This window comes from Egretta garzetta, unplaced genomic scaffold (genome assembly GCF_000687185.1).
Source record: "Egretta garzetta isolate BGI_Z169 unplaced genomic scaffold, ASM68718v1 scaffold228, whole genome shotgun sequence".
Taxonomy (NCBI): domain Eukaryota; kingdom Metazoa; phylum Chordata; class Aves; order Pelecaniformes; family Ardeidae; genus Egretta; species Egretta garzetta.
In genome coordinates, this window is record NW_009260758.1 from 969,030 (window position 1) to 981,596 (window position 12,567).

The window sequence follows — 12,567 nt, forward strand, 5'->3', positions numbered from 1 at the left end:
GGCACTGTGAATGTACGATGTTGTTTCATATTGCTGCTCTGACAGCTGAAGTAAAATCGTGAAGTCAGGGAAAAAAAATGCGATGAATCCTTTCAGGGCCAAATTTCCACTTAGCTGAGCTTGGATCATTGCTTCGATGGTTTCATTATCCTGTGCGCCGGGTGAGAGGTTCGTCATTTCTCTGCTTTTCCACCAATCGTTAAACAATTAAGAGATGAAAATAGCATTCGGTGTTAAGCGATGGTAAACCGGGGACGCCAGCGAAGGAAAATTGCTGGGTTTTAGGCATAGCACAGACTGTTGATACTGCGTTTGTCGGGCTGCGTTTTTATGGATGTGGAGATCTCAGAGTTAGACGCGTGAACCAGCATATACCCCGTGTTTGAATATGGGGCTAGCGGTGAATGTGCTCCCTGCCAATATGCCTCCCGTTTTTAGAATGCAAAATTTCTACGGTTTGGTCTGCTAAGTATTACTGAACCTCAATTATTCCCCTCCGCACCCCATGCCCCCCATTGGCCCCTCAGCAGAAATGCCTTTTGGTTTTCTGTAATGCTCTTTCTGTGCCTTAGGTAAAAGAGAAGATACTGAGTTCCTCTGCTCCCGGTGAAGATGTTCTGCTGGAGGCATATTATAGACCTTCTGAGCAGAGCTTTCTTCTCTGTTACTGCTTCCTTGGTTACAAAGCTTTGCTCTGAATTAGTTAAGCCTCCGAGTCGGAGGAATAATGAGTGGTTCTCAATAGCATTAATAGCCGGAGAGTACCCAGGGCGGCTTGCGTGAAGCAATGCGCTTTACACTAAAGCGCTGGATTTGTCTTTTCCAAGATGGTCTATGGCTTCACACGCTGTTGTCTTCAAAATGGAAGGGATTTCACTCAGAAGTGCTCACACCTCCTAAGTCCGTAATTGCCTCCCGCATGAAAGCGGTGCTTCAGCAGTCCAACTGGCTTAGCCCAACCACTGTTCATACATGGTTGTCTTGAAAATGCAAGAGAGCGTCAGCTATTTGACTCCATCTGACTGGCAATCCTTGTCTTATCATCTGAGGGGACACCAGCTGAGATTATTGTGTTTGCCTTCTCTGGCTAACCTCAGGCTCGTTTCAAAATCCCTCTGCGATATTTTATAGCTCATAGGCAAAAGGCAGTGCTTGCTGGAAGGGCGACATCTTTTCATTTGCTCTTCGAAGGAGGTCAAGTGAGTAATTTGCACAAAATCCCCCAAACAACAGCGTAGGTATGTATGCCACTCTTCATCAACTGGAAACTAAGGATGGCTTAACTTTTATGTTTAATGTGTAATGAGGTATTGATCTAGTGGCAAGAGTTGCTCCCTGGGTGCTGTCCCCCAAACTTTTTACTTCTTTATACAACAATCAGGTACAAAATCTTTCACATACGCTACAGAAGCAAAATTGTCTCTAGGAAGATAATGGGCCTCTCTCTTCCTTGAGATTAAGGACGTAGAGATTTAACAGAAAAACACTGCAGTAAAAGCGACTTGGATTTCTTGTGTGGCTTCTGGAAAAATAGGCACAGATGATCTTAAAAATAGGATTATTTCTATAAAAAAATCAAAAAGCAGGAAAAAAATGAGCTGCCTTCCCTCTGAAAGCTCTGTCGGTAAAGGTCCCGGAAGCTGTGCTAGCCAACGTCTGCTGAAGCCTTACAGTGAAGTTCAGCTGTGTATAATTGAGAACTTATTCAGCAAGGGTTCTGTTATAAACTATGAGCTGTAGGCCTGGGATATTTTGTGGGCTGGTGGAAGGTTTTTCGTTGGGGTGTGCAAAGCTCATCACAGCAGCTGTCCTTAGGGCCAGATGAGCTGGAGGGCAGGTGGGGAGGGGATCACACCACGTCCCTCCTCTCTTCTGCTTCTGCAAGGTGGGTCTGACGTGGCGGTGGGGTTGGCTGTGCACCACCAAAATAACTCCAGAAGCTGTTCTTGCTTCTCAGAGGCCACATTTCAGGTTTTCCTTGAATGCAGCGGCTGCCTGCATTGTCCGCCGCCATGGGCTGTGTCTTAATAATCCTGAAAAATTTGGAAATATGTGAGTGGTTCTTTATTGCTTTGCTTTTAATAAAAAGTCTGCAGCGCTGCTTGGGAAGGTCAAGTCTGTCTGACACTGCCAGGGTGCTGGTATTCTTGGAACAACCATCTGTTCAGAGCGCAGTGAAAAATTGGTTTGTGACTGCCCAAAGTCACTTCAGCTCATGACTAAAATTGGAAAAAAAAAAAAATAAGAATAGTACACTGGTATTTTACTACTTACAACAAAGAAATTACCATTTGCAAAAATTACTGTTTATATCCATGACGTTGATGAGTGATGGTTTGTTAGGGGTCTGATTGAGGCATTATTGGCCCAAAGGAGGACGTGAAAATTGAGCCCCTGGGACCGCCGCTGTGTGACAAAAAGATCTTGGTCGACGGATCAGCTGTAATGAGTTGCAGAAGGACGCCGGGGAGGGAGGTCAGGGACTCGCTGTGGTGAACCACGCTGACTGGCAGAGCTTGAAATAAGGAAATAAATAACCTGCGTGCTCCGCTCCTATCTGAAGCGGTTTATAGATTGTTTTCCCTTTCTCTCTGCTACATTAATACATGATATGACATTGTGAAAACTTTGGCAGACTGAGCCTTTTTTCAGTTTCTTTGTTCCTTTCTTTTTTCTCCCGGCACCTTCAGTATTTCTTCTTCTCTCTGCTTTTTCTATCTTATTCTTCTTTATGGTTTTTCATGTTCTTACCAGCTGCTGCTTTTTTCTCTCTGCTTCGCCTCTTCTCTCCTTAAGGCATGATCCAAAAATACGATCCAGTGGCTTCTGCAGATTTTATATTTTGCTGGTTGGCCCCAAAATGTGCCATGTTTTGATCATTAAGTTTTACAAGCCAAATTCTTGCAGACCAGCTTCTCTTCTTTGCTAATTTGAGACCGTATTGCTGCTTAAATTAGTGAAAATACTTTTCCCTTGAATATGATGAGGGCTGATTAACCTCTGTGTTTTGCAGGTGTGGTGTGGCTTACCTGGTGCTGCAACGCTCATCGTTGAGATGCTCGACGCCGCTCTTTGGGACCGTACGTCATGATGCAGTGAGTAGAAAATCCCAGATAAAATACTGGAGCCTTGGTATAACGATGTGGCAAAGAAGGACTAAATATTGCTCCTGCCACTGCATATAGAGCAGCTGGGCTGGACTTGGGCAGTAGCAGGGATCAAGGGCTGCCCGTGACAGCCTCCTGCCCGCCGTGCCGATGGGATGTTGAGCCCGGTGGTGCTCGGTAGCAAACCACTGGTGTTTCCATCAGAGGGCTGGGCTGCAGCCGAGCGAAGAGCTGGCACACAGAGAAATTCTTACTGGTTCACATGGTTCACAATTCAATGCAAGTCCCTTGCAATAATGTGAAAACATGGAACTTTGGGAAGGTACCGTGCGTGGCAGGCTGCTGAAAATGATTAAAATTACAAAAATTACAAAAAAAGCTTTCTGGTGTGAAAAGTTTCATTAGAAGTTACATCCGGGTTCCATCTCAATTTAATAAGAGATAACATCTCCAGCTTCTTAAAATTTAATTTGATAGTTTATGAAGAAAATAATTAAAACATATTGTGGCATCAGTCCCTTCTTGTTTGATAGAAAGTCTGTATAAAAAAGTACCGTTCATACTGTAGCAAGAGTTTATATGGGCCTGCGAATTTCATTTGTCCATGTTGACACAACCTCCACTAATCCCAAGTAAATGGGAAGGAAATGATTGAAAATTGTTTTTTAATAAAGGCTAATCTTGACTTTGAGGCTACGTAAAGTGAAAGTTGGTGGAAAGTTTGGAAAAGTTGCAGCTTTGTGGGGAAAGAAGATGTTTCTAGTACCTAACAGCAAAGTGGTGGTACCTGTCTCTGGGAGATAAAGAGATAAACCAAGAGTTTCTGGGTCCTTTACTCGTACCAAATAGCGCATCGGTGCACTGACCTGAGCCCTGAATCCTGGGTGATGAAAAGCTTAACGCCAGGGACCTTATCCCCTCTTGACAGGCTCCCGTTACCTCTGGTCGCTGGCTTCCCTGGTGCAGTTTTGCTTTGGGGATAAGCAGGAGAGGGAACGCATCCTCTCATCACTTACTTCCCCGGGAATCCAAAGCCGGAGCCCCTTCTATTTGGCATAAAACTTACCGTGGCTCTTCCCAGGTCTCTGTCTCCTCTTGTGACCAGAAGATGATGAAAAGCGCTTCATCCGCAAGCCATAACAATAGGCTTCAGAGGGTGCTTTGAAGATTGGATTTGCCTCTGGAATGGTTGTAATCAAACTGGGTTTTTTCTATCGCTTTTTGGACACTTTACAGTTTTCAGTAAGTGCCTTGAATCAAGTCCATAAGTATGTCTAACATGCCAAAAATAGATTAATCTCAAGCCTCTGTTACAATTACCACTTTGGATTTCTGTATCACTTACCACTTAGGCTGTAATTGCTTGTAAACCACTTAAGTCTTCCAGAGCCTCTTGGAAGAAACATTTCCCCGCTTTGCAGAGAGAAACGGGGCATCGGAGAGGATCAGATCCTGGTCTGCAACGAGCCGAGCTCCAGCACCCACCTCCATGCAGTGCAGAAGGGAGGTCGCTCTGCCGGTAACCCGGCTTCAGCAGGCTTGCCCGAGGTAACGTAGCAGCAGGGGTAGAGAAGGAGAATCCAGATCTCCTGTGTTCGGCCCTGTCCTTGAGTGCAAGTTAGATTTCGACAGGTTGATGCACTGCTGCTGACAAGCTCGCTTCTGTTCCTGAGTGATGCTGGTGAGGATTAGAAGCCCTTAAGCCAGGTAGATGGAAAGACAGATAGATGCTCGAGTCAGATGCTCATGTAAAACCAGCACCTGGCGAGGATTATCTACATGTTTGGCGAGCTGCTTGCGTAAGTCACAGCTAATCCCTTCCTCATGGCTTCTTAGTACCAAGCAGATTCATTGCGAATAGCAGAACCTGGGGCCATTATAGCTGTGGTCTTTCCTTTGTTATTACCTTGAGGAACTGCTAATACGAACATGAAATTACGAATTACCTGAGGATTGTGTTCAATAAAGTAGCTGGTAGTCTGCCAGCAACCAGAAATTGATATGAGTGTCTTCACGTACATGTTTTCGTAACCATTTCTTTGGACTTTGGTAGTTATTTGGTTTAGATACCTGGAAATTAATTTGGTGTATAGGCTCCCATTACGTTAGGATTCCTTTAGACCATGCCCATCAGAGGGTTGGCGCATCAGCTCCACTCTGCTTATTTTGGCTGGTTGCAGGGAGGGCAGCGGCATGGCCGTGCCCCGTCCCTTGGCACAGGGCATGCCGTGGCGCCGGCATGCTGAGCAGAGCAGCCAGAGGTTTCTGTTCCCTACGCCGTGCGACAAAGCGAGAGCCGGCTGCGGTCCAGCGGAGTAAAATCGCTGAAGAACTTCTCGTCTGCTCAGCTCAGTACGGGGAGGACTGCGCCTCTGGAAAGGCCACAGACTGATTCACCGTGCCGCTTCTGCGGGAGATGGCACTGGTTTAATTAAATAAGGGCTTGGGGTAAGGAGGGCGCTGGCCTCGTAGCTAAGTTAGTGAGCTCGGTGGAGTTGGAGAAGCGAAACCAGGCAGAGGAGCCTGTAGAAGCATGTGGAGTAGAAATGGGAGTGCGTGCAATAAAGTAAAATAAAGTAATAAAGTTAGTCCTCGTTACAGGCGGAGAGCTGGAAGCAGGCTCCACAAATCCGTACTGTGGCTGCTGTGCAAGAATTGGACGATATTAATTTAAACGCTATTGAACAGCAGTGATTTTTCAAAAATGGGATTTTGTTCATCTGAGAAGATTAAATTGAACCGTGGCATTACCATCTCTGCCCTCAACCCTTAATGCCAAAGGCAGGACCTGAAAACCTCGGATCCTCCGGCAGGGGAGCTGCTGTGATGAAGGAATTTCAGCGGATGTTTGCTTGCCTGTGCTGGCCGTGCGGGGTCCTGCTGCAAGGACCGAGGGACAAGAACTTTACCAACAGTGACATTCAAAATGCGATGTTTCGTACTCGTGCCGGGGTACAGCATTATTTTGCCTTTTCTGCTCAGAAAATTACAATATGCAGCACTCCAAGACTGAATATTCCAAGTACTGTTGAAAAGACATTTTTCCTCCTAGGTTGCTTAATTAATTTCCTTCAGCTTTTTTATACTGTTTGATGAATGTTATTTCAAACTACTGTCAAAGGGAATGAGAGGAGGGAAAAACGAGCCACCTACAGTACTGGTTCTAATACAATTGTATCTCTCTTGAAAAACAGAGAATTAATAAAAATAGGTGTTAGCCTATATGCTTGACAGCGAGCATTTCGAATAGTCAGGCATGTTTCTAGTCTAATTTTCCTTGTCGAGCCATTTTGTAAACAGAAGAATTTTCTAAGTTAAATAAAATTCAGAGACATGCCAGGATATTTAAGCTCCACGTTCAGAGCAGCAAAACAGTACTTGCTCTTGTTTGGGATGCCACCTCCTATCCATAGACCTTTCATGCCATATTCCCGTGAAAAGAGAAATGAATGCATCAGGTCATGTTATGAGTTTGGTTTGTTTGAAGGTTATTAGGCATCTACTTGAGGAAACCTAACAAAAGGGGAGGATTGTACAATGTTTTGTGTGTAGAAAGAAAGCCTCCAGGTGGAATTACATGGACAAGTTTTCATGCCCCTTTATTATCGCTATTAAACTGAAAGGCTAAATGTTTGCTGATGCTTTAGGGTTTGGAGGCGCCTTACCGTAGGTATTGGCGTGGCAACGATGTCCTCCGAAGCGATCACAGCGCAAGCAAGTGCGGATGGAAAAGAAATGATTCTTTTTTAAAGGTGAAACCTGTGGCTACCTTAGTTAAAGGTAGGGGATGGAGGCGGCTGGAGTCGGTGGCCGTGGGGTTTTGTGCACAGAAAGCCACCACCCTGTGCGTCGAGATGCAAGATTAGGCTCTTAGAAATTCCTCTAATTAGGAAGATTTTTGGGCTGGGCGCCCCAATGTAGAGCTCTCGGGGAAGTCGTTATACTCCAGCTATGCAGGCAGTTAATACACCTGACCTAGGGGTGGCCGCTGCTGCTAACTTGGCTTGCCGTGGCGTCTCCTCCCCTCGCAATGCTGAGTGAATAATTTAGGGATGAGGTTGGTCTTTTTCTCACGTTTGTATGTGCCATTTCAAAAATCTTTGCTGAATAATTTATCACAGTAAGCCTTTTTCTTTCGTTCTTTTCTGAGGAGGCCGTAGGATAAGTTTCTGCTGCCTAATTGGAGGTTCCCAGAATCAACTTTCTCCTGCGAATACGCACCAATCTAAGGTATCTGTCTTGTGAATATTTGCTGTAACTTCACTTTCTTCTTAAATACTTTATGTTCTGATGAGTGTTTCTCCCACAAAAGTTCGCTTTTCAGTATTTGTGGAAAACACACAAAGGACAAGGACACCGTTGAAGTCTCTTCATTTGCAAACACACTTGAATATTCATGATGCATATTTTAATAATCACCCATTTTCTGCTCATGTGAATGCAGCATGGCTGTTTTAAGGTAGAACATATCCATGGCAGCTTGTTTTGTTTTCAGAAACGTTAATGTTGGAAAGAACTGGTGCAAGATTTGGCCAGCAGAAATCTAGCTGCCTGACCGAGGCCTTAAATAAACTCATAAATCACGGAGGTTGTCTTCCTTCCCCGGCTGAGTGGCACAACTAATGGCTATTATGGTCAAATATACAGAGCACGTGAATGTTGGAAGGGCCACGGCGACCCCGTGGGTGCCATAGGAGCTGAGTTGGGGTGGTATGGGATGCGTTTGGAAGCGTCCCCTGTTGGTATATTGCTTCTCATCACTCAGCAGGCTCGTATCCTGAGGCGCTTAAAGGATGGTGAGGATGAAAAGCACTTTGGACCCAGTCAGAAAGAAATTAATTTACCATTTTAAACCCGTGCTGCTGGAAACCATTCCCTCTCTTCTCCGCTCAGCATGCGGCATCCAGCGCTTCTCTCCATTCATCTGGTGCCTGTCGGCAACTCTTCAAATTGTCTTATGGGGAAATTTCCTCCTACATGTTATTTGAACATTTTTTTTTTTTTCCCTACCCTGATAAATGATGTTGCCAGCAAAGATTACTTATATTCAGGGCTGGCAAACACTATTTCTTACCTGACGGCTTATTGGGAATACAATTGGAGAAAACATGATAACATTTTAAAAAAAGCGCAATGGAATAAAGGGAGAAGAGAGATTTGTATCTCCCACCTCGTAGTTTCAGACAGAAGAAGTTCCTACTCTGACTATCTCTGGAGCTGCAATTTTTCTTAGTGGACCTGGTGATTAAGTACTTGGCTGAAAAGCATGAGTGTCACGGGCCACTGGCTTCCCAAGGTTGCTGTGCTGGCACATGGAGGAGGGTCCCCATCATCACCTTGTGAGTAGTGTGGGCTGTCACCTCTGATGGAGTGGTGGAGGAGATGACTTCTGCCAGTCTGACGGTGGTGGCGTGGTGAGAAGCCCAACACCTCAGACTTTGTTATTTTTTCATGCCATGTGCTCGGTTCCTATAGAAGGAAAGTCTTCCCATTTGTCTTCTCTTTGAACGCAGAGATGTTGCTACGTTTGAAATGTCCTCACCTGTCCTTGGTGTGCTTTCAGATTATGTGAACCACCGTGATGCTAAATAACATCCTGCTGCCTCTGGGGGTTGTTTTGGTGTGGTAGCTGCTAAATAAGAGCTACTTTGGTAGGTACAGGAGCGGCATTTTGCATACCCGAGATCCTTTCAGATCCTCTCTAGATCTAAGCTTACTTGTAGTCTAGTTTGTTTGAAAATAATGAGAATTACATTGGTCAAACAATTCACATGTTTGTAATCTCTTTTAAATAACTGCTTTCTTGTGGGTGCTGTTGGTCTTCAGGATGCTGAGCAAAGTCAGTGGAAGTAAGGTACCCATTGCACAGAAGTTCAAACCCAAGTGGCAACACCCACAGCAAAGGTGATTTTGCTCAAACCAAGAGAAACTTTGAAAATTAGCTCAATGTATTCTACTGTGGTTTTGGAGAGGGGGGGTATGGTACAGTGCACTGGTTTTAACTGGTACAAAATCAGCAATATTGAAAGCTAAGCCATTTTTCTACATGCTTTGTTTTCTAAGCAGAATTTCTTAATTATTCATATAGCCCTGATTTGCTGTGATGGAGGAAGTATTCAGAGATACCTACTGTGATCATTTTCTGAAGATGCCATATACACCCTCCAGACCCAACCTATTTTCAGTAGCAGATAATTCATCCACTGTCTCAAAGTATAATCTCAAAATCTCAGTACCTTGTTTTATTTCTTACTCCATTATGTCAATAATCCTTTAATCTACTGCTATACTTGTTTTATTCATTTATTCATTGAACTGTAGTGGGAAATACCTTGTTGAAAAGAGAAGTTTTATCACCAGTTATTTTATTAATCAGTATAATTGCAGGATAGTACCTATATATTGGGGGGAGGGAGAGGGAAAAGTTACTTGTCAATTTTATTGAAACTCATCGGGAAGGCAGCATAAAACACCTTCAACGATTTGATTTCCAAAACCATCTGAGTGCCTCTCCCGCAGAGTCTGCCTGGTTGAAGAAATAACCGACCACGCTGACGGCAGAAAACCTTGGCCAGAGGATCACTGCAGGGTGGCAAGGTATTCTGGCTGCAAGCAAGCATATAGGGAATACGCGTCTTACTGTGTCGGACGGTATGGGAGGGGAGGTGCAGAGTGCTGCAGCTCTTGGCTAAGTCCTGTGCGCATAATATAAATATAGAAATGTTTTCTGGTTTTCCTGTTGGGTCCATAGTGGGGGAGCCGGGAGAGCAGCTGCCTCTGAGCTGACTTCTGGCGGATCAGCACATTTACCCCGGGCACCATCCCGACCTTCAAAATCCAGGGCAGAGCCATCAGTCCTGACAAGAGGTCTCTCTAGGACTTTTAGATTGTGTTTATTCTCCCTCTCTCTTATTTCAATTACCTATACGTTGATATAATTTAAAACTGATTCCAGCACAGCAAAGCAAGCTATAGACCAGATACGGTATTTTCTTCGCTATATAGCCCATAGGTAACAAAGCAACAATTTCTTTATTGTAGGATGAAAGCACATCTAAGAAATACACTGTCAGTGGTGTCAAGAGGAACGTGGCATGCTGCGCCATTGCTGGGCATTAATACTTTAATTTATTTTCAAATAGTTTGCAGAGCAGCCGACACCTGGCACGTAGACTGTGCGCCATTAAATCAAATTGAATAAATATCTGAAAGAGGTTTTGGAATTACTGTACCATTCAAACCCTGTACTCTTCCTGTAAGGCAAAAGAAGAAACATAAGCTATTAAATTTTTTCTTCTAAGATGCAGGTCGCTCGCCCATGCACTGTTTGCACGGAACTTACTCTGGTACTATGCAAGTCCGCATAGCAGTGAAGCATGTCCGTAAGTCTCGCTGAAATATAGAAGAAGGCAAGGGATTACAAGTCCTTCCTGAGGAGCCGGAACAGAACCCATTAAGGTATTGCAAGTCATGCAATTCAGTGGCCCTGAAAGTATAATTTGATTGTAATTCAGGAGGTTACTAAAAGGAAATCCATACTAGGCTGTAAGATAAGCAACAGCAAGAAGTGTATTTACTACGAGTGGTTGAATGTGAGGTGTGCGAGTCCCTTATCTCTTTTGTCTGCAGTTTATCACCACTGAAGGCAAGTAAAAGGGGAATAATATCTAGTTCACAAGAGAAGATTGGATTAAGCTTTCCCAAAGCTCTTATGGGAGTCATTTCCATTTCACTCTCCTCTGGATTACCCTAACTCCTTCAGGCTATTTCCAGATCTGTAAAGGAGGTGGTCTTGGTGCATGGGAGGGAGAGGAGGGTGGCCCGCACCTTGTTTCTTCACGGAGGAATTTGCCTTTGGCTTCTGTAAAGGAATTGGGAGACCTACAAAATCCTACCGGAGTGCAGGGCTTCTCTTACTGAGGAGCTTGCTTTTTCAGATTCCTTTTTGCTATGCAAGCTTATTGCTTCGTAATGGGTGTCTCTTCTAGGGGTTTATTATAATCGTTATTTATTAGAAGAAAGCTGGGTGCTCTCGTACCGTGCTGTGGTTATGCTCCCTGCCCTTGTCTATGGCTCTAGTTGCCTCGGTTCAGTTTACGCATGTGAAATAGCTGATGAAATATTGAAGCGGACCTGAGGAGGTTGAGTTCGTCTGCCATGATAGTGCATTTTTTTTACATTATCTCTTTGTTACTGTGCCCAACCTTGGAATAAGCCCTTTCTAACATGCACCTCAAGGAAAGGTGGGCGCAAGAAGTGAAACAAAGTGCAGTGTTCCCTTGACTGCAGGCAAGCGTGTGAGGATGCCGCGTGCTGTGCAAGGGGAGAGTAGAGGCGGCGACACCAGGAGAGGCAGCGTGGGCAGGAGACCGGCACCGCTGAAGACAAATTATTCAGAGACACAATATCGAGCACCACATGTTGGTGTTTCCCGTTAATTTTCATTGTACGAATCCTTAACTTTTCCCTTAACTTGCCTTGTAGGAATCAAGGGGGAAAAGGAAGAAGCCAGTCTCTCTGCGGAATCCTACCCGGCTCACTGTGTGACTTGGAAATAGCCCCAAGTTTTCCGTATTTTAGTTCTGCGTGGGAAGGGCATCTGCAGCAGCAGAGCACCGGGTGGGTTTGGTGCCGTTCTGGTGCAGGGAAAGGGTGGCCCTGCTTCTGATATGGTGAAGCCCAGTCTCTGCCAGTGCCTCCGCTCCACCCGCAGTGTATTAATTTTAGTGGAAATGATGCAGTCTGGGTGCAAGGTAGTTCTCAATCATAAGTATTAGTTTAGTCAGGGTGGGTTGTACAAGTGAAGGCTGATTCTGCAGAGGAGATGATTTTGTGGTTCATAAATTTTTGCTGTCCAGATATTCCATTTTTTTCTTAGCCTTTTTCAAATCTATCATCATTTGCTTTACATGCATGCGCGTGAAAAAGAGAATGTACTGACGGAATATTACGTTTTACTATTCCAGTGATAGCTGAACTTGGTGGAAGTGATCACAAATAGGCACTCATCGCTTCCCAGCTAATACCACACTGTTTGCAAGTGGGACAGGAGAAAACCTCTGTGTCTCGGAAGCTCTGACAGCTGACTGCGAGGAAGTTTAGACCAGCCTTGGAGTTGAAACGAAGAGCGGCTTTCCCTGCTTTTTCATTTTGAGGAGGCAGGCAGCGCCTCTTTCTTGCCCACTAACGGACAGTCCTGATCAGGACAGCATCTTCCCACCCGTGTTGGACCTTTGATTTTCAAGGAGCACACGGTTCTTTGTCTCAACACTTCCCTTATTTTTCTCTCTGGTTACTGCTGGAACTGCTGCATCTTCTTTTGAGCTCCTGGGCACTACGAGGCATCTCCTCGATGTTGAATCTTGTCATTTTTGATAAATCTCTGTGAACCACAGAGCTCAGCTGAAACTGCAGCTCAGCATCCTGAAGTGCCAGTTTAATCTATTTCTAGCATTGGAAA